The following is an 18,794-nucleotide window of genomic DNA, read 5'->3' as shown; positions in this document are numbered from 1 at the left end:
AGGTTAAGGGGGGACTTGATAGAGGTTTTTAAAATGATGAGAGGGATAGACAGAGTTGACGTGGAAAAGCTTTTCCCACTGAGAGTAGGGAAGATTCAAACAAGGGGACATGACTTGAGAATTAAGGGACTGAAGTTTAGGGGTAACATGAGGGGGAACTTCTTTACGCAGAGAGTGGTAGCTGTGTGGAATGAGCTTCCAGTGAAGGTGGTGGAGGCAGGTTCGTTTTTATCATTTAAAAATAAATTGGATAGTTATATGGATGGGAAAGGAATGGAGGGTTATGGTCTGAGCGCAGGTATATGGGACTAGGGGAGACTATGTGTTCGGCACGGACTAGAGGGGTCGAGATGGCCTGTTTCCGTGCTGTAATTGTTATATGGTTATATGGTTATCCTTAAACCGCTTGTTCTGGACTTCCCCAACATCGGGAACAATCTTCCTGCATCTAGCCTGTCCAACCCCTTAAGAATGTTGTAAGTTTCTATAAGATCCCCCATCAATCAGTACAAACCGAGTCTATCCAGTCTTTCTTCATATGAAAGTCCTGACATCCCAGGAATCAGTCTGGTGAACCTTCTCTGTAATCCCTCTATGGCAAGAATGTCTTTCCTCAGATTAGGAGACCAAAACTGTACGCAAGACTCCAGGTGTAGTCTCACCAAGACCCTGTACCCGTAGTCAGGATCGAACCCGGGTCTCTGGCGCCGTGAGGCAGCAACTCTACCGTGCCGCCGATGTAGAGGAAGCTCCTCCTTTCCCCACCTATACAGCTTTTACGGTTTCGGCAGGAGTTTAAAAATCAGATCTGTTTCTTCCCACTCTCGCATCTCCGGCCGCGCTCGGTGTTCGGGTGTTCGCCGCCGGCCCAGAGTTTCACACAGTGGAGCATCAAGTTCCCTTCTTGCAATCGCGGCCACATCCCGCCCGCCCGCCCGTCACATACAGAATGTGACCACTGGGATTAAACAAATCCCGGTGACCGGCCAGCTCTCCCGATGTGTCACCGACAGCCCCCTCCCTCCCTCCCTCCCTCCCTCCCTCCCTCCCTCCCTCCCTCCCTCCCTCCCTCCCTCCCTCCCTCCCTCCCTGACCCGCACCGGCTCCCGAGCGACCAGACTTCGGAAACCTACCGCGGCCTGGGACCGAGCCGTGCCCGGAAACCTACCGGGGCCTGGGACCGAGCCGTGCCCGGAAACCTACCGGGGCCTGGGACCGAGCCGTGCCCGGAAACCTACCGGGCCCTGGGACCGAGCCGTGCCCCGGGGGCAGTGGGCCGGGCCGGGCCGGGACAGCGGGGATTCCCTTTCACCGAATGCCGCTGGCAAACGGGTGAGTGATCGATCGCTTTGTCCCAGCGGCTCCGGCGCCGTGAGTTGTCCCGGAGACCCCACTCACCTGATCAATCCCCGGCCGGCGCGGCCGCTTCCCCTCCCTCCCTCCCTCCGGCCGGGACCCTCCTTACCCCCGGGGACCGAGTCTGTCACCGGCGCCCAGCAACAGCGCGGAGTAAAGTAACCGGCGTCAGACAGAGCGCTTTCTTCAGCCTGGAGTCCGGGACTCCCGCAGGGGAACAGCGGCCGCCGGGGGAGACAGAGACAGAGACAGAGAGAGGTTGAAATCCTCTCAAGTTTTCATCAAATGGAAGCCAGAAATGGAGAAAGTGAAACAGGGTGAGGCTTCCTCAATGCGGGCCGGAGTCTTGCTGGTTCTTGTTGATCACGGGCTGCGCAAACACCTCATCAAGTCAAGTCAAGTCAAGTCTATTCGTCACATACACACACGAGATGTGCAATAATATGATAAGTGGCAAATGCTCGCGGACTTTGTTCAAAAACAAACTACAAACACAATGGAACAGAATCAGTTGCATATTTGTGGGAGAAATAAAGAAAAAATCAGCAATGTTAAAAAGACACCACACAACAGTAAATTGGGACAGTAAGTTAGTCCCTGGTGACACAGGAGTTTACTGTCCTAATGGCCTCTGGGAAGAAACTCCTTCTCATCCTCTGTTTTCCCAGCATGGCACAGCAGGATAGTAAAAGCTTCTTTAGGTATGTGAAGAGGTAAATATTAGTTAAGACCATAGTTGGACCCTTGAAGACTGAAAAAAGTGAATTTATTACGGGGAACAAGGAAATGGCAGATGAGTTGAACAGGTAATATTCTCAAGATCAGAACTTTAATATTATTGTATTATATGCTGTAAGTCTGTAACAGATAGTTAAATAAATTGCAATATCTAGCAAAAGACCAAGTCTTTATGGAGAAGATCAGTTGCTAGCTGGTACATTGGCATATCATCATCAGTAGCATCATCATACTCCTCAGATTGTAACTCTGAACACCTTGTTTTTCCTCAACTTTTCAATGTTGGCATTGTAAACTACAAGTTTTTGCTCTTCAAACCACACATGACATGCCTTTCTGCCCACTACTTTCCCATTAAGAATGTCTTGTAGATCATCACATTTGGAGTAGTCCAAATTCAGATCAACTCTGCGAATGCTGTCTCAATCAGTCTCTTTTGCTGGACATTTGGATTGACAATTTTGCATTTCTTCTTTGGAGACATCTGTTTAAAATGTAAAGAAAAAAAAAACACTGAACAGCATTAACAGAAACAAGTTATTATTTGCAGTTTTCGAAAAAAGGTAGAAATGATACCTTTAGGCACAATACATCTGACTAAAACTGGAGTCTGGATATTTAGTATGTAAATATTGATCATGGATAGACAATAACACAAAATATAGATTTAGATGTACTTATGACATGAATTTGCAAAAAATAATGAATTTGATTATTTCTGGAATGTGATCGATCGGAATGTTGCCGTTGCCATAAATATAAGCCCATATCGGCAGGCACGACATGGCCGATTCGTATGGGGGCTAAATAACATTTTTGCTTCATAAGATTAAAATGAAATAAGTTAAATCTTTCATCAGGATAAACATTTCTATTGCTGTTAGACCTGTTCAATATTTTCAGTATTTTGGAGACATAGAAAATAGGTGCAGGAGGAGGCCATTCGGCCCTTCGAGCCAGCACCGCCATTCAATGTAATCATGGCTGATCATCCAACTCAGTATCCTGTACCTGCCTTCTCTCCATACCCCCTGATCCCTTTAGCCACAAGGGACACATCTAACTCCCTCTTAAATATAGCCAATGAACTGGCCTCAACTACCTTCTGTGGCAGATAATTCCACAGATTCACCACTCTCTGTGTGAAAAATGTTTTTCTCATCTCGGTCCTAAAAGATTTCCCCCTCATCCTTAAACTGTGATCCCTTGTTTTGGACTTCCCCAACATCGGGAACAATATTCCTGCATCTAGCCTGTCCAACCCCGTAAGAATCTTGTAAGTTTCTATAAGATCCCCCATCAATCTTATAAATTCTAGCGAGTACAAGCCGAGTCTATCCAGTCTTTCTTCATATGAAAGTCCTGACATCCCAGGAATCAGTCTGGTGAACCTTCTCTGTACTCCCTCTATGGCAAGAATGTCTTTCCTCAGATTTGGAGACCAAAACTGTACGCAATACTCCAGGTGTGGTCTCACCAAGACCCTGTACAACTGCAGTAGAATCTCCCTGCTCCTATACTCAAATCCTTTTGCTATGAATGCTAACATACCATTCGCTTTCTTCACTGCCTGCTGCACCTGCATGCCTACTTTCAATGACTGGTGTACCATGACACCCAGGTCTCGTTGCATCTCCCCTTTTCCTAATTGGCCACCATTCAGATAATAGTCTACTTTCCTGTTTTTGACACCCAAGTGGATAACCTCACATTTATCCACAATATACTGCATCTGCCATGCATTTGCCCACTCACCCAACCTATCCAAGTCACCTTGCAGCCTCCTCACAGCTAACACTGCCCCCCAGCTTCGTGTCATCCGCAAACTTGGAGTTGTTGCATTCGATTCCCACAATGTTGCATTTATTTCAGACTTTTTACCATATAACCATATAACAATTACAGCACGGAAACAGGCCATCTCGGCCCTACAAGTCCGTGCCGAACAACTTTTTTCCCTTAGTCCCACCTGCCTGCACTCATACCATAACCCTCCATTCCCTTCTCATCCATATGCCTATCCAATTTATTTTTAAATTATACCAACGAACCTGCCTCCACCACTTCCACTGGAAGCTCATTCCACACCGCTACCGCTCTCTGAGTAAAGAAGTTCCCCCTCATGTTACCCCTAAACATCTGTCCCTTAATTCTCAAGTCATGTCCTCTTGTTTGAATCTTCCCTTTTCTCAAAGGGAAAAGCTTGTCCACATCAACTCTGTCTATCCCTCTCATCATTTTTAAGACCTATATCAAGTCCCCCCTTAACCTTCTGCGCTCCAGAGAATAAAGACCTAACTTATTCAACCTATCTCTGTAACTTAGTTGTTGAAACCCAGGCAACATTCTAGTAAATCTCCTCTGTACTCTCTCTATTTTGTTGACACCCTTCCTATAATTGGGCGACCAAAATTGTACCCCATACTCCAGATTTTGGTCTCACCAATGCCTTGTACAATTTTAACATTACACCCCAGCTTATATACTCAATGCTCTGATTTATAAAGGCTAGCATACCAAAAGCTTTCTTTACCACCCTATCTATATGAGATTCCACCTTCAAGGAACTATGCACGGTTATTCCCAGATCCCTCTGTTCAACTGTATTCTTCAATTCCCTACCATTTACCATGTACGTCCTATTTTGATTTGTCCTGCCAAGGTGTAGCACCTCACATTTATCAGCATTAAACTCCATCTACCATCTTTCAGCCCATTTTTCCAAATGGCCTAAATCACTCTGTAGACTTTGGAAATCCTCTTCATTATCCACAACACCACCTATCTTGGTATCATCTGCATACTTACTAATCCAATTTACCACACCTTCATCCAGATCATCGATGTACATGACAAACAACAAAGGACCCAACACAGATCCCCGAGGCACCCCACTAGTCACCTGCCTCCAACCCGACAAACAGCCATCCACCATTACCCTCTGGCTTCTCCCATTCAGCCACTGTTGAATCCATCTTGCTATTCCTGCATTTATACCTAACAGTTGAACCTTCTTAACCAACCTTCCATGAGGAACCTTGTCAAAGGCATTACTAAAGTCCATATAGACAACATCCACTGCTTTATCCTCGTCAATTTCCCTAGTAACCTCTTCAAAAAATTCAAGAAGATTAGTCAAACATGACCTTCCAGGCACAAATCCACGTTGACTGTTCCTAATCAGACCCTGTTTATCCAGATGCTTATATATATTATCTCTAAGTATCTTTTCCATTAATTTGCCCACCACTGAAGTCAAACTAACAGGTCTATAATTGCTAGGTTTACTCTTAAAACCCTTTTTAAACAATGGAACAACATGCACAGTACGCCAATCCTCGGGGACTATTCCCGTTTCTAATGACATTTGAAATATTTCTGTCATAGCCCCGGCTATTTCTACACTAACTTCCCTCAATGTCCTAGGGAATATCCTGTCAGGACCTGGAGACTTATCCACTTTTATATTTTTCAAAAGTGTCAGTACTTCTTTTACTTTGAAACTCATAGTATCCATAGCTACTCTACTAGTTTCCCTTACCTCACATAATTCAATATCCTTCTCCTTGGTGAATACCGAAGAAAATAAATTGTTCAATATCTCCCCCATCTCTTTTGGCTCTGCAGATAGCTGTCCACTCTGTCTCTCCAATGGACCAATTTTATCCCTCGTTTTCCTTTTGCTATTATAGCTGTAGAAACCCTTTGGATTTACTTTCACCTTACTTGCCAAAGCAACCTCATATCTTCTTTTAGCTTTTCTAATTTATTTCTTAAGATTCTTTTTACATTCCTTATACTCCTCAAGCACCTCATTTACTTCATGCTGCCTATAATTATTATAGATCTCCCTCTTTTCCGAACAAGATGTCCAATTTCTCTTTAAAACCAGGGCTCTTTCCAATTTTTACTGTTTCCTTTCAACCGAACAGGAACATAAAGATTCTGTACTCTTAAAATTTCCCCTTTAAATGTCCTCCATTTCTCTTCTACATCTTTCCCATAAAACAAAATGTCCCAGTTCACTTCTTTTAAATCATCTCGCATCTCATCAAAGTTAGCCTTTCTCCAATCAAAAATCTCAACCCTAGGTCCAGTTCTGACCTTCTTCATAATTATATTGAAACTAATGGTATTGTGATCACTGGACCCGAGGTGCTCCCCAACGCATACCTCCGCCACCTGTCCCGTCTCATTTCCTAACAGGAGGTCCAGCACTGCCCCTCCTCTAGTAGGTACCTCTATGTATTGCTGCAAAAAACTATCCTGCACACATTTTACACTCCTGGAGCCTTTTCCATGACTGCATATGGCCACAAGGCAGTAGAGGTTTTAAATCAGGGTTTTCCCTCTCCTAGATGGACTGCCTTCCCAGGCAGACGAGCCCCATCTGCCCGAGACTAGCAATGCAACACCTCCACACCTTGCCCCTCCAATTCTATCACACCTGAAGCAACGAAATACTGGAATATTTAGTTTCCAATCACAGCCCTCCTGCAACCATGTTTCACTGATGTTACCAACTGCATCCATGTTACCAACTGCAGTTTTTTGCCTTTCCATATATCATCTCATTCAATCCAGGTAGCGTCCTGGTGAATCTCTTCAGCACCTTCTCCGCATCCTTCCAGTAATGTAGTAATCAGAACTGCACACTATATTCCAAATATGGCTGAACCAAATATTTACACAGTTGCAACAGAAGACGCAAACCGATTAAAACCAGAATGTCGTATGTCTTTTTACCCTGAATGTGGCCACTTTCAAAAGTTAAGAGTGTCAAGTGTGTTTCATTTCCATGTGTACCGACAACAGAACAATAAAATTCTTAATTGCAGCAGCGGACAGGCCTGTAAAACCATGTACTCATGGATACCAAACAAAAAATTTAAAAATAAATAAAAACAATATCAGTGCAAAAAAGCCCAAAGTCCTTAGTGTGACCAAGACTGTTCTAGATCATAGTCTCGTTGGTGCTTTTGTAATATTCAAGAGCCTGGTGGTTTTTGGAAGAAGCTATTCTTAAACCTGGTGGTCATGGTTTTCAGAATCATACTCCTCCTTTCTGATGGCAGGAAATAAATGAGAGCATGGAAGATTTCACAAAGACTTCAGTTGGTCTAAGGTAGACAAAAATGCTGGAGAAATTCAGCGGGTGCAGCAGCATCTATGGAGCGAAGGAAATAGGCAACGTTTCGGGACAAAACCCTTCTTCAGACCGATGGAGTTGGTCTACGCAGCATTTGAGAAAATGGCCAGGTAAAATATCAGGACATGACCCTTTTCAAAGGTTCACCATCCTGAAGGGTCTCTGCAGGCGTTGGCCTCAGTGACTGAGATAACCATGCCACCAGGGGCTATGGCGACCCAAGAAGGCACACCAGTGTTCTTCCTTTTAAACAGATTGAGCCAATTCAGGAGCTCCACAATTCTATCAATTTGTGTCATCTGCAAGTCATACAAAGAGAAATTAATCAGTGAACATAAAGGGTTAGCAAAGCAATATTACCTGTTGCAACAAGGGCAGAGTCCCCCTAGTCCTCAACTTTCACCCCACCAGCCGTCACATACAACAAATAATCCTCCGTCAATTTCGCCAACTCCAACGTGACCCCACCACTCGCCACATCTTCCCATCTCCCCCCATGTCTGCCTTCCTCAAAGACCGCTCCCTCCGCAACTCCCTTGTCAATTCTTCCCTTCCCTCCCGTACCACCCCATCCCCGGGCACTTTCCGTTGCAACCGCAAGAAATGCAACACCTGTCCCTTTACCTCCCCCCTCGACTCCATTCAAGGACCCAAGCAGTCGTTCCAGGTGCGACAGAGGTTCACCTGCATCTCCTCCAACCTCATCTATTGCATCCGCTGCTCTAGGTGTCAGCTGATCTACATCGGTGAGACCAAGCGGAGGTTGGGCGATCGTTTCACCGATCACCTCCGCTCGGTCCGCAAGAACCTACCTGACTTCCCGGTGGCTCAGCACTTCAACTCCCCCTCCCACTCCGAATCCGACCTCTCTGTCCTGGGTCTCCTCCATGGCCAGAGCGAGCAACACCGGAAATTGGAGGAACAGCGCCTTGTATTCCGCTTGGGGAGTCTGCAGCCTGCGGGCATGAACATTGAATTCTCCCAATTTTGTTAGCCCTTGCTGTCTCCTCCCCTTCCTCAGCCCTCGGGCTGTCTCATCCCATCTCCCAGCCCCCGGGCTCCTCCTCCTCCTTTTTCCTTCCTTCTCCCCGCCACCCCCTATCAGTCTGAAGAAGGGGTTCGGCCCGAAACGTTGCCCATTTCCTTCGCTCCATAGATGCTGCTGCACCCGCTGAGTTTCTCCAGCTTTTTTGGTTACCTGTTGCAATCTCTGGTTACCTTCTTAACAGTTTGTATCTTTATTGCACTCTCGTCAGCAATTTTTTCCTCATGCAACTGCAACAAGATATAAAATGTCACACCAGCTCCTTGAGGTGACTAAAATTCAACAGAAGAATACAATTGTACTGGCCCACCTGTTCAGCATTTCTCATGCTCATCAATTCCAACACAATTCTTCTACCACCTACACTATGAAATACTATCATTGCAAATTAAACTACCTACAGGCAGGCCTCTGGGATTATAAAATACCTTTTCATGACTTGGTTCAATTTTATTTTCTTCTTTGCTTCTTGCTGCTCAACTGGAGGACAAGCTTCTAAAACAGGTGTCAGCCGTAACTTCCGCTCTCTGAGGGGAGGACATATTGAACTCAGAACTTTGTGGAAAAGCGTGCACAGAGTGAACCAGAAGCAGCAACATAATTCCTACTTTATAACTTAAATTAAGCATTTAAACAATTCAGATACTCCACATACAAAAGGTAGTGATTCCAGCAAGAAATGTGAATTATTGATTTGTTTTAGTCAAAGAAAATTAGCAAGGACAACAATTTGTGTGGTCATAACTAACCAACAGATGAAGATAAGCTATTTCTGAGGGTAAAATAGCAACACGGGGGAAAAAATGTCCATAATTAGATTCACGATCTAGACATTTTTTTAAAATCAAAATGTATTCTGTTGCTCGTCGAGCGTCAGATTTGAATATTGCATTTAGATTTGCACGTGCTTACGTTTTGAGCTCTTCGCATTTTTGTTTTTTCTCTTCCGCCAGTTTCAGGATTCTTTCTTCTTTTTGCTCTTGCGTTTTCTTAGGTTTTTCCAGGCGGGTCCTCTCTTTTTCCGAAGGTGCATACTGAACAATTATAGAGTGAATCATATAAAATGGAAAATGCCACCTCGTGATAATAAATGAACCATTAAAAAATTAAAATTATGTTGGCAATTGTACCCATCTACATTAAAATCAAATTCAATTATCTACCCAATTCTACTTCTCGTTAATTAGATTAAAAAGTAGCCAAGTGAACAGTACATCCAGTTATAACAGTTAAAGCATTAATATGTTTGTAATATACATTTATGTATATTGGATTAATGCACATTACAACCATGTTAATGCTTTAAACAGAAACTCAACCATTTCCAAGTATAGTCAACAGCTCAGCCTTTACTTTGGGATTTAAGATCGAAACATTCCTGGTTTTGAGAGCTGGGAACTAAAGACATTGCACGGACTAATCGCAGAATGTTGCAAACCTGTTCTCTGTTAACCTTCAAAAATTATCTTTACATATTGTATTTCTACAACATTTAAAATGCTATTAAGCATATATTGTTATGTACAGAGCCAACATATACAAAGTAATAATAATAATAATACATTTTATTTACGGGCGACTTTCAAGAGTCTCAAGGACACCTTACAAATATTTAGCAAGTAGAGGAACAACATGTAAGCGGAATGAAATAAATAGTAGTGACATGACTAGTACACAAATTAAAGACAGAATTCAATTCAAAACACAATATGAGGCAATTCAATCACAGATGAAAAGGGAGGGGGACGTGGGGCTAAGGATAGGCAAAGGTGAAGAGATGGGTCTTGAGGCGGGACTGGAAGATGCTGAGGGACACGGAATTGCGGATCAGTTGGGGGAGGGAGTTCCACAGCCTGGGAGCTGCCCTGGAGAAGGCTCTGTCCCCAAAACTGCGGAGGTTGGACTTGTGGATGGAGAGGAGACCGGCTGATGTGGATCTGAGGGACCGTGAGGGTTGGTATGGGGAGAGGAGGTCAGTGAGATATGGGTGGGCCAGATGGTGGAGGGCTTTGTAGGTGAGGACCAGGATTTTGTAGGTAATCCGGTGGGAGATGGGAAGCCAGTGAAGTTGTTTGAGGACTGGAGTGATGTGATGCCAGGATTTGGTGTGGGTGATGAGTCGGGCGGCTGCGTTCTGGACCAGTTGGAGTCGGTTGATGTAGATGGAGCTGATGCCAAGGAGAAGTGAGTTGCAATAGTCCAGTCGGGAGGAGATGAAGGCATGGATGAGTCTTTCAGCAGCGGGAGGTGTGAGAGAGGGTCTGAGTTTGGCAATGTTGTGGAGATGAAAGAAGGGGGTTTTAATGACATGGCGGATGTGAGGCTCAAGGGAGAGGGTGGAATCAAAGATCACGCCAAGGTTGCGGACCTGGGGAGATGGGGAGACAGTGCTGCCGTCGATGGTGAGAGTGGGGTTATTGATTTTGCTGAGTGTGGATTTGGAGCCTATGAGGAGGAATTCTGTTTTATCGCTGTTGAGTTTGAGGAAGTTATGTTGCATCCAGGGTTTTATAGCTGTCACAGTCTGCCCTCTCCTCATTCTCATCCACTTCACCTCCCAGTACTTTTCCACCGGTCCCTCCTTATCCTCACCTGCCTGCCTGCCACTCCCCTCTCACCAGCCCAACTCTCCTCACCTGTTGCACTCAGTTGCCTCTGATCACCTATTAACCCGGTATATAGACTCTCCTCACCGTTCACACAGTGCCAGATTGTTCTCAGCATTCATGCAAGACTCTCCAGCGATTTCCAGACTGACTACACGGATTCGAACCTGCCTGCCCCTGACCATTCCGTCCTGTCGTCTTCCCGGATATCACCTCAGCCTTCTGTCCCCGACCATGGCCTTCTGTCCCCGACCTCCTGGTTTCTGTCTGCCTCTTTCCTGGGCTGTTTGGTGTATCCCTGCAACGGCTCCTCGACTTCCTGCCTGGCATCGACTCTCCTTTCGTCTGTCCCTCGCTGGTTTGTTTGCATCGTGTGTGGGATCTCCTGGTTACCGGACCTTCCGCTACCTCGACTACCTCTCCTGCCTGCCCCCCTTCGGAACCCTCGCTCAATCCTGAGCCTCTGTGTGAGTACGGTGTACCCATTCCTGTGTTACTACTCTGTGTTACAGTGTCGTAATTAAGTTCATTACCAACTATACCTGCCTGATTCTGTGCTGCTATTGGGTCCAAGCTATACCCGTTACAGTACAATCTGGCCAACAATGGACTCAGCGCACACAACGTCTCCGTCAAACCGCTTCGAGAGGATTGAGCACACGCTCCTGCAGCACGAAGCTATGCTCACTGCCTCCAACTCCGAGGTTCGACAGGCTGTGTCAAACCAAGAGCAAGCATTGGTTGCACTAGCCACCCAGGTCCAACAGCTGACGACCACCCTCGCCCAGGCTACACCCCATGCTTTGCCTCCGGCTCCAACAGCACCAGCACCCGGTCCGCCAGGACCATCACCTGAGCCCCGGGTGGGAACCCCGGAGCGCTACGCTGGAGACCCGGAGGGCTGCAACCCATTCATCACGAACTGTTGCATTCTCTTCGCCCTACAGCCCTACACCTTCGCCCAGGAAGCGGTGAGAGTGGCGTTTACCATTAATCACCTGACTGGCAGTGCTCGGCTGTGGGGAACGGCTGAATGGGAGCGACGCACGCCAGCTTGCTCCTCTCTCCAGGCCTTCGCCGCGCAGCTTCGCAAGGTGTTCGGTGAGGTTTCGATGGGTCCGGACGCTGCGGGAGGTCTGCTGGGGTTGAGCCAGGGGAACCAGAGGGTCGCTGACTTCGCCATCGACTTTCGCACCAGGGCCCGTCAGAGTGATTAGAAACATAGAAACATAGAAATTAGGTGCAGGAGTAGGCCATTCGGCCCTTCGAGCCTGCACCGCCATTCAATATGATCATGGCTGATCATCCAACTCAGTATCCCGTACCTGCCTTCTCTCCATACCCTCTGATCCCCTTAGCCACAAGGGCCACATCTAACTCCCTCTTAAATATAGCCAATGAACTGGCCTCGACTACCCTCTGTGGCAGGGAGTTCCAGAGGTTCACCACTCTCTGTGTGAAAAAAGTTCTTCTCATCTCGATTTTAAAGGATTTCCCCCTTGTCCTTAAGCTGTGACCCCTTGTCCTGGACTTCCCCAACATCGGGAGCAATCTTCCTGCATCTAGCCTGTCGAACCCCTTAAGAATTTTGTAAGTTTCTATAAGATCCCCTCTCAATCTCCTAAATTCTAGAGAGTATAAACCAAGTCTATCCAGTCTTTCTTCATAAGACAGTCCTGACATCCCAGGAATCAGTCTGGTGAACCTTCTCTGCACTCCCTCTATGGCAATAATGTCCTTCCTCAGATTTGGAGACCAAAACTGTACGCAATACTCCAGGTGTGGTCTCACCAAGACCCTATACAACTGCAGTAGAACCTCCCTGCTCCTATACTCAAATCCTTTTGCTATGAAAGCTAACATACCATTCGCTTTCTTCACTGCCTGCTGCACCTGCATGCCCACTTTCAATGACTGGTGTACCATGACACCCAGGTCTCGCTGCATCTCCCCTTTTCCTAGTCGGCCACCATTTAGATAATAGTCTGCTTTCCTGTTTTTGCCACCAAAATGGATAACCTCACATTTATCCACATTATACTGCATCTGCCAAACATTTGCCCACTCACCCAGCCTATCCAAGTCACCTTGCAGTCTCCTAGCATCCTCCTCACAGCTAACACTGCCCCCCAGCTTAGTGTCATCCGCAAACTTGGAGATATTGCCTTCAATTCCCTCATCCAGATCATTAATATATATTGTAAATAGCTGGGGTCCCAGCACTGAGCCTTGCGGTACCCCACTAGTCACTGCCTGCCATTGTGAAAAGGACCCGTTTACTCCCACTCTTTGCTTCCTGTTTGCCAGCCAGTTCTCTATCCACATCAATACTGAACCCCCAATGCCGTGTGCTTTAAGTTTGTAAACTAATCTCTTATGTGGGACCTTGTCGAAAGCCTTCTGGAAGCCCAGATACACCACATCCACTGGTTCTCCCCTATCCACGCTACTAGTTACATCCTCGAAAAATTCTATAAGATTCGTCAGACATGATTTACCTTTTGTAAATCCATGCTGACTTTGTCCAATGATTTCACCACTTTCCAAATGTGCTGCTATCCCATCTTTAATAACTGACTCTAGCAGTTTCCCCACTACCGATGTTAGACTAACTGGTCTGTAATTCCCCGTTTTCTCTCACCCTCCCTTCTTAAAAAGTGGAGTTACGTTTGCTACCCGCCAATCCTCAGGAACTACTCCAGAATCTAAAGAGTTTTGAAAGATTATTACTAATGCATCCACTATTTCTGGAGCTACTTCCTTAAGTACTCTGGGATGCAGCCTATCTGGCCCTGGGGATTTATCGGCCTTTAATCCATTTAATTTACCCAACACCATTTCCCGGCTAACCTGGATTTCACTCAATTCCTCAAACTCCTTTGACCCGCGGTCCCCTGCTATTTCCGGCAGATTATTTATGTCTTCCTTAGTGAAGACGGAACCAAAGTAGTTATTCAATTGGTCCGCCATATCCTTGTTCCCCATGATCAACTCACCCGTTTCTGACTGCAAGGGACCTACATTTGTTTTAACTAATCTCTTTCTTTTCACATATCTATAAAAACTTTTGCAGTCAGTTTTTATGTTCCCTGACAGTTTTCTTTCATAATCTATTTTTCCTTTCCTAATTAAGCCCTTTGTCCTCCTCTGCTGGTCTCTGAATTTCTCCCAGTCCTCCGGTATGCTGCTTTTTCTGGCTAATTTGTACGCATCATCCTTCGCTTTGATACTATCCCTGATTTCCCTTGTTATCCACGGATGCACTACCTTCCCTGATTTATTCTTTTGCCAAACTGGGATGAACAATTTTTGTAGTTCATCCATGCAGTCTTTAAATGTCTTCCATTGCATATCCACCGTCAACCCTTTTAGAATTAATTGCCAGTCAATCTTGGCCAATTCACGTCTCATACCCTCAAAGTTACCTTTCTTTAAGTTCAGAACCATTGTTTCTGAATTAACAATGTCACTCTCCATCCTAATGAAGAACTCAACCATATTATGGTCACTCTTGCCCAAGGGGGCACGTACAACAAGACTGCTAACTAACCCTTCCTCATTACTCAATACCCAGTCTAAAATAGCCTGCTCTCTCGTTGGTTCCTCTACATGTTGATTTAGATAACTATCCCGCATACATTCCAAAAAATCCTCTTCCTCAGCACCCCTGCCAATTTGATTCACCCAATCTATATGTAGATTGAAGTCACCCATTATAACGGTTTTGCCTTTGTCGCACGCATTTCTAATTTCCTGTTTGATACCATCTCCAACTTCACTACTACTGTTAGGTGGCCTGTACACAACACCCACCAGCGTTTTCTGCCCCTTAGTGTTTCGCAGCTCTACCCATACCGATTCCACATCCTGCAAACTAATGTCCTTCCTTTCCATTGCGTTAATCTCCTCTCTAATCAGCAACGCTACCCCACCTCCTTTTCCTTTCTCTCTATCCCTCCTGAATATTGAATATCCCTGGATGTTCAGCTCCCAGCCTTGGTCTCCCTGGAGCCACGTCTCCGTGATCCCAACTATATCATAGTCATTAATAGCTATCTGAACATTCAACTCATCCACCTTATTACGAATGCTCCTTGCATTGAGACACAAAGCCTTCAGGCTTGTTTTTACAACACTCTTACCCCTTATACAATTTTGTTGAAAAGTGGCCCTTTTTGATTTTTGCCCTGGAGTTTCCGGCCTGCCACTTTTACTTTTCACCTTGCTACCTATTGCTTCTACCCTCATTTTACACCCCTCTGTCTCTACGCTCACACATTTAAGAAACCCTTTCCCTTTAACTCCATCCTCCACTAGCCCATTCGACACCCCACCCCCCTTATTCAGTTTAAAACCACCCGTGTAGCAGTGGCAAACCTGCCTGCCAGAATGCTGGTCCCACACCTGTTAAGATGCAATCCGTCCCTTTTGTACAGTTCCCCCTTACCCCAAAACAGATCCCAGTGATCTAAGAATCTAAATCCCTGCCCCGTGCACCAGTTCCTCAGCCACACGTTCAGGTCCCGTATCTCCCTGTTCCTGCTCTCGCCAGCACGAGGAACTGGAAGCAAACCGGAGATAACAACCCTGGAGGTCCTGCTTTTCAGCATTTTTCCGAGCTCTCTAAAGTCACGCTGCAGAATATTCATCCCCTTCTTTCCGACATCGTTTGTGCCGACATGCACTACCACTTCCGGATGTTCACCTTCGCCCTTGAGGATTTTCTGCACTCTGTCCGTGACATCCTGGATCCTGGCACCAGGAAGGCAGCACACCATCCTCGCATCCCGTCTGTTGCCGCAGAAACCCCTGTCCGTACCTCTCACAATGGAGTCTCCTACTACAATGGCGTTGCCTGCCTTAGGCCTTTTTGGTTTTGGCTCAACAGCCCTATTCGCATCACAAGCCAGTCCGCCGCCCAGTGTAAACACCTCTTCTGTCCCGACAGCTTCTAAGTGGGTGAACCTGTTCACAAGAGGTACAACCCCCGGGGACGTTGGCATTCCATGCTTCCCTCCTGTTCTCACTGTCTCCCACCTACACCTTAGGTGTAACAATCGTACTGTAGGACTTGTCGAGGAACGACTCCGTTTCTCGGACGAACCGGAGGTCATCCACTTGCTTCTCCAGTTCCCCAACACGGCCCTTCAGGAGCTCTACCTGGATGCACTTTTCGCATTTGTAGCAGCCAGAGGCACTAGCGGTGTCCTTGACCTCCCACATACTGCAAGCATCACACTGAATCAGCTTGCCTGACATCTCCTTCTTTCGTCTCTCCCTCTGCAGTGTTTTGCGTAGTCTCCTCTCCTCAGCCTCCTCTCCGAAGACTCTCGAGCCAAAGACTCACACTTTTCTCACAGGGACTCTCGAGCCAAAGACTCACACTTTTCTCACAGGGCACTTCCCTCACAAGGCCGCTCACTCACTGCCGCTCCCTAAGAGCAGTCTTACTTAAATTGACTGATAAATTGCCTGATTTACCAATTTACAACCAAATTCCTCAGTGTTCAGCTGTTTTCCCAGCACTGACTCACTTCTCTCCTCCCACTTGGGCTAGAGCCAATCAGTCGTATCTTCTGCTAACTCCTCCTGCTGCTGCTGTTGTTGCTCCCAAAGCTACAGCAGTTCTGAGTCAAGTCTGCCTGTCCTTGACCTGTACTTAAACTGTTTTCACTTCTCTCCTCCCACTTGGGCTAGAGCCAATCAGTCGTATATCTTGCTAATCTCCCTATGCTGCTGCTGTTGTTGCTCCCAAAGCTACAGCAGTTCTGACCTCTTGCAAAAATACTTATACAATTTCTAATTATTTCTAGTTCCAATGGAAAGTCATTGAGCAGAAATGTCAACTCTGCTTCTCTCTCCCCAGATGCTGCCTGACCTGCAGAATGTTTTCATCATTTCGGTAATTAAATCCAGGCTGAAGTGACAGGGTAAACGGCTGGAACCTGGATAGTGAGGTGGAACGGAGGTATCTGGGGATCCAAGTATCTGGCCACCTGGAAGTAGCACTCATGGTCAATATTGGGAAATTTGAAGTCATCTTCCACAACCAACCAATATTCACCTTGAATGCCTCTGGGGAAGGACTTAGATGTGGCAGCATTTGTTTGATACATCTAGAAGGGTTTCCTGACACACTAGGCAGTTAATACATCGCTCGGTGGGATTATACTTGACCTTGATTTGGGAAATGAGCGCAACGAGGTGGAGTTTCAAAGGGAGAGTATATATATGGATATATATATATATGTGTGTACATATATGCTGCATATGGCAAGTACATTTTTCCTTCAGTAAGGAGACAAAGACTGTACACTGTGCCCCAGGTGAGATCTCAACAACATCCTGTACAACTGTGATGCATCTTCCCTACATCCATTCTCCATTCCCCTCAATGAAAAACACTGGGACAGATGTGATGGAACTCCAGTTAAATACATTCCCATGGCTGCCCTTCATTTACTCAAAGGTAGACAAAAATGCTGGAGAAACAGCGGGTGAGGCAGCATCTATGGAGCGAAGGAAACAGGCAACGTTTCGGGATGAAACCCTTTCTCCATTTACTCAAGTTACATCTCAATATAAACATTACAACAGCAGCAAGTTCTTAATTATGTAATTATAAATCAACATTGTTGAGTGAACGCTCTTTACAATCTGTTCGTTTTACATTTATCGTCAATCATCGATGTTTTACTTACTCACCTCGAACTTGTAGTTGAGTCTGAGAACCTTCATACTCGGTTCCCTCTGTAACTGAACATGTATATTCCCCTTCATCAAACCTTCTTACGTTCTTTATTCTGAGGGAAATGTTCCCTTTGGTCACTTCATCTTTAAACAGTTCGGCCCTTGCTCTGTAATCCTGGTGTTGAGCGAGGGTGTCATTGTGTCCATGTCTGTACACAAGGACTGGCGAGATGAGACCTGTCTTCCTCCACTGCACGACCATGTTGCTGGTCAATATATCTGGTACAAGCTGACATTCCAACACCACATCTCCACCTACAGTGGCTACAAAACCATCGCCCGGTACAATAACGAGAAATTCACCTGCGGGTCAATTCAAATAATTGGAAACATAATTATTTAAGGAATCAATAAGGATAATCCCTTGTTGAAGGTCGAGTCGCAGGTACATAAGGTGGTCAAAAAGGCTTTTGGCTCTTTGGCCTTCATCAGTCAGAGTATTGAGTACAGAACTTGCAGTTGTATAAGACGTTGGTGAAACCGCATTTAGAATATTGTGTTCAGTTCTGGCCACCAGGTTATAGGAAATATATTGTCAAGCTTGAGAATCTTCAGAAAAGATTTACGAGGATGTTGCCAGGACTAGAGGGTGTGAGCTATAGGGAGAGGTTGAGTAGGCTGGGTCTCTATTCCATGGAGCGCAGGAGGATGAGGGGAGATCTGATAGAGGTGTACAAAAACATGAGAGGAATAGATCGGGTAGATGCACAGAGTCTTTTACCCAGAGTAGGGGAATCGAGGACCACAGGACATAGGTTCAAGGTGAAGGGGAAAGATTTAATAGGAATTCGAGGGGTAACATTTTCACACATAGGTGGTGGGTGTATGGAACAAGCTGCTAGGGGAGGTAGTTGAGGCTGGGACTATCCAATATTTTAAGAAACAGTTGGACAGGTACATGGATAGGACAGGATAGGTTTAGATGGATATGGACCAAGCGCGGGCAGGTGGGACTAGTTTAGATGGGACATTGTTGGCCTGTGTGGGCAAGTTGGGCCGAAGGGCCTGTTTCCACACTGTATCACGCTATGACTAGTGTAGATGGGACATTGTCGGCCTGTGTGGGCAAGTTGGGCCAAAGGGCCTGTTTCCACACTGTATCACTCTATGACTAATGTAGATGGGACATTGTTGGCCGGTGTGGGCAAGT

At 45.9% G+C, this 18,794-nt stretch overlaps 1 long non-coding RNA gene across 1 annotated transcript in view; it reads right to left on the bottom strand.

Moving 5' to 3' along the window:
- Positions 1-17,626: 17,626 nt before the first annotated feature.
- The window catches only part of LOC116990080, a 2,134-nt gene continuing 966 nt past the window's right edge, over positions 17,627-18,794 (bottom strand). The window contains exon 3 of the long non-coding RNA XR_004416401.1: positions 17,627-17,947. This is a non-coding gene — a long non-coding RNA (uncharacterized LOC116990080). The remainder of the gene's footprint in view (positions 17,948-18,794) is intronic.

This window comes from Amblyraja radiata, chromosome 30 (assembly GCF_010909765.2).
Source record: "Amblyraja radiata isolate CabotCenter1 chromosome 30, sAmbRad1.1.pri, whole genome shotgun sequence".
NCBI lineage: Eukaryota > Metazoa > Chordata > Chondrichthyes > Rajiformes > Rajidae > Amblyraja > Amblyraja radiata.
Note: the sequence above shows the minus strand (reverse complement) of the source record. Positions and strands in the feature narration are given on the sequence as shown.